The sequence below is a fragment of the Hyaena hyaena genome, unplaced genomic scaffold (genome assembly GCF_003009895.1).
Source record: "Hyaena hyaena isolate Hyena2069 unplaced genomic scaffold, ASM300989v1 scaffold_191, whole genome shotgun sequence".
NCBI classification, from domain to species: domain Eukaryota; kingdom Metazoa; phylum Chordata; class Mammalia; order Carnivora; family Hyaenidae; genus Hyaena; species Hyaena hyaena.
Genome location: NW_024080824.1, coordinates 380,271 through 384,611, shown reverse-complemented (window position 1 = coordinate 384,611; position 4,341 = coordinate 380,271).

The following is a 4,341-nucleotide window of genomic DNA, read 5'->3' as shown; positions in this document are numbered from 1 at the left end:
TTTTATTTTTTGTTATCTTTCTTGCATTTGCCTTGGGTTTCGTTTTGTTTTTCTAGCTTCTTAAAGGAAGAACACAGATTGTTGATTTGGGATCTGTAAAAGTTTCCCATGTGGGACACCTGAGTGACTCAGTCGGTTATAGGCCCAACTCTTGGTTTCGGCTCAGGTCATGATCTCACGGTTTGTGGGTTCAAGCCCCATGTCAGGTTCTGTGATGATGGTGTACAGCCTACTTGGGATTCTCTCTCTCTTCCTCTCTCTTGTCTTTTTCCTGTTCTCTCTCTCAAAAGAAATAAATAAAATAAATTAATAAATCAAAATTTCCCATGTAAGTATTTTGTGCTATAAATTTTCCTCTTAGCACTGCTTTAGCTACATCTGACACATTTTGATAAATTTTTTTTTGTTTTTACTCAGGTATATGTATTTTTAATTTCCTTTGAGTCTTCCTTTTGACCTGTACATTAATTAGGAATGAATTGTTAAATTTTCATGTATCTAGAGATTATCCCTTTTTCTTTCTCTTATTGATTTCAAATTTTATCCCATTATGGTAACTGTATGATTGCAAATTTTAAAAATTATATGACATTTGTTTCATGGCCTAGGATATTATCTGTCATGGTGAGTGTTCCAAGGGTGCTTAAAAAAGTGTAATGGACTTTAGATGAACTATTCTATAAATGTGAATTAGATTCAATTGATTATGTTGTTCAGATCTTCTATTTCTTTACTGATTTTCTGTCCAATAATTTTATATTTTAATTGTTGAGAGATGTGGAAGTCCCTAACTGTAACTGTAGATTTGTCTGTTTTCCTTTCATCTCTGCAATCAATTTTCTTTATGTATTTTTAGGCTCTGTTGTTTGATGCATATATATTTAGGGTCACTATGTCTTTTCTGTAGATTGATATTTTTCATTATGTAATTCCCCTATTTATCTCTTATAATTCTACTTTTTCTAATTTCTACTTTATGAGATGTTAATATTGCCACCACTGCCTTTTGTTGATTAATATTTACATCATACATTTTTTTTGCATTATCTTCCTTTCTATTTACCTATTTGGAATTTAAAGAGTTCTTCTAAGCAGTATATATTTGGTTGTGTTTCTTTGTCTACTTGGCCAATTTCTGTGTTTAGATTGGTGTACATTAACTGTTTATGGCTAAGATACTTATTGATGTTTGGTGCTTAAGTCTGCCATTTTATTATTTGCTTTCTGCTTCTTTCCTTTGGTTCTCATTTTTTTCTTTGTTTCTCCTTTCCTGCATTCCCATAAGTTAGTTGAACATTTTTAAAGATTCTATGTTGATATATCTATAATATTTTTAAGTGTGTCTCTTTGTATAGTTTTCATTGTTTTTCTCCCTTTTTGAGCATCATTACACACACACACACACACACACACACACACACCCTCCCCTTAATCTAGTGATATCATTGTTTAATCAGTTTTAGTGAAGGATAGAAGCCTCTACGCCATTTACGTGACTTTTTGGTGCCAGTTTTAAATATCAGCATCTTAAGTTATCAGATAGTATTATAAATTTGTTTCAATTATCAAATATTATTTATTGTATATACCCATATTTCTACCTTTTACATTGATTCTTCTTCCTTCTTGATGCTCTAAAATCCTTTCTTTTGTCATTTTGTTTTTCTTAGAAGAACTTCCTTTAGTTAACCTTAAGGGAAGGTTTGCCAATGATAAATTATTTTAGTTTTCATTTTGTTGAGAATGTCTTTATTTCATTTCTGCAGGATAATTTTACCACCTACAGAATTTGCAGTTGGCAGTTTATTTTCTTTCAGAACTTAAAAAATGTTTTGCAACTTACTATTTGCCTCTAGAGTTTCAGATGAGAAATCTATCATTCGAATTGGTATTCCTGTTGAGTTAATGTTATGTGTCTTTCTCATTGCTTTCAGGAGTTTTTGTTTGTTTGTTTGTTTTTATGATTTTGTTTTTAAGTAATCTCTACACTTAACATGAAGCTTGAACTTACAAACTTGAGATCAAGAGTCACTTGTTCTACCAACTGAGCCAGACAGGCACCCCATTTTCAGGAGTTCTCTCTGTATTTTTCAAAAGTTAATTATAATGCATCCTGACATGACTTCTTTGAACTTATTCTGTTGGAATTTGCTCAGGTTCTTATATCTTAGGTTTGCATCTTTTTCCAGAATATGAAAGTTTTCAGTCATGATTTTTTAAAATACTTTTTTTAGATTCATTCTCTTTCTCTTCTGTGATTCTGATGATGTGGATGCTGGATCTTTTGTTATTGTCACCAGGTTCCTGAGGCTTTGCTCAGCTTTTCAATCTATTTTCTCTCTGTTGTCCAGATCAGGTGAATTCTATGACCTGTTCTCAATTGATTATTTCTAATCTTTTTCATTTGCACTTTATAGCCCATACAGTTAGGTTTTTTATTTTTTGTTTTCAATATTACAATATTTTTCATTTCTATAATTTTTATTTGGTTCTTTTTAAAAAAAGTTCTCTTTTTTGCTGAGATTTTCTGTCTTGTAATTTGTTTCAAGACAATTTGTCATTAAATATTGAAGCATAGTTAATGATGGCTGGCTGAAAATTCTTATCAGATAATTCCAACATATGATTCATCTTAGTGTTAGCATCGGTGGATTATTCTTTCTTATTTAAATTGTGACTGTCTTGTTTCTTGATGTTGCAGTTGACTTTTTATTCATCCTGGAAATTTTGACTCTTATGTAAGGAAACTCTGGGTTTTATTTTTTTAATGTTTATTTAGGTTTGAGAGAGAGAAGACAGAGCACATGTCAGGGAGGGGCAGGGAGAGGGAGACACAGAATCATGAGCAGGTTCCAGGCTCTGAGCTGTCAGCACAGAGCCCGTCACGGGGCTCAAACTCATAAACCATGAGATCATGACCTGAGCCAAAGTTGGTCGCTTAACCAACTGAGCCACCCAGGTGCCCCTATTTTCTCTTCTTTTCTTTTCTTTTCTTTTTTTTTTTAAACAGGCAGTCTTCCTGTTTAAGTTTTGGCCTACTCCTTGTTTCTACTCCTTGGTTGTGTTTATCTTCCTGGCCAGTTTCTGTGCTTATATTGGTGTTCTGTAATGTTTATGTTTTGGTTCTCATTAGCTGTGGTTCTAATGGCAATTTAAATTTCAGAGCTTTTGTGGTGGTATTTTGGTCTCCTTGGGCTGCTTTGTGATACTGGGATTGTCAGTGGTCTCAGTCCAGTTACTGGGTGTCTCCTGGTATAGAAGGATAAAATGAGATGTCCCTACTGGTGGTCTTTGGCTTACCAGGTTCTCTGGGAAGATAAGGGGATTTATAGGCCTGCAGTGTAAGGCTTCCTAGGTCTGGCAGTTGGTTGTTACTAGATCCACTTTCCTTTGCTGATTCTGCCCACCAGCCACAATGTTTCAGCACAGGGAGAGATTTTCCCTGCCTGTCTTATTCCTGTGATTAGGTCCTTTGTCTTACTCACTTCTAGCAACTATAACAAAATATCATAAACTTGGTGACTTAAACAGCAATCCTTTAGTTTAAAATACTTCTAGAGGCTGGAAGTCTTTCAATCAGTGCAAGCATGTTGGGTTCTTGGTAAGAGCCCTCTTCCTGGCTTATAATGGCTGCTTTCTTTTGGATTCTCACAGGACGCACAGAAAAAACTCTAGTCTTCTTCTCCTCTTATAAAGGAACCAACTCCATCATGGGGGTCCTGACCTCGTGATCTCATTTAATCAATTACCTCCCCAAAATCCCATCTCCACATATTATCCCACTGAGGTTTAGAGGTTTAATATATGAATTTAGGGTGAACACTAATGTTTAGTCCATAGCAGTCCTTCCCATCTATTTTTACCACCTCACTTAATTTCTCCAGTTGGGGACAAATAATCTGATAAAAGTTCTCCCTAGAAAGACTGCTTGCTATAACTTGGTCCTTCTTACAAGTTCTGCTGGTTTCTCTTGCCTACCCAGTGTTGCTGGGGGAAAACATGTGATGTCTCAGAATCAAAGAGGCTTCCCAGGCCAGGCCACTTGTGGCAACTGAGTCCCTCCTGCTGATTTTGCCCTCTGTCCCCAATATCTCTTGGAGAGGGAGGGCAATTTCTGTCTGGTGCGGAAAGGAAAGCACTTCTCTTGGTTGCTTTTGGTTGGTGGGGTTACTTACTGACCCTCCTTTCTGTGATGTCAGACTTGCCTGATATTCTCAGAGAGACTTCCATTAGATCTCAGAAGAGAAATGAACCTATCTGGGCTGCCTTCAATTGCTGGACTGAAAGTGGTATATGCTGAGTTTGGGTGGCCGTCTTCTGTTGTGAGGGGGGAACATAAAA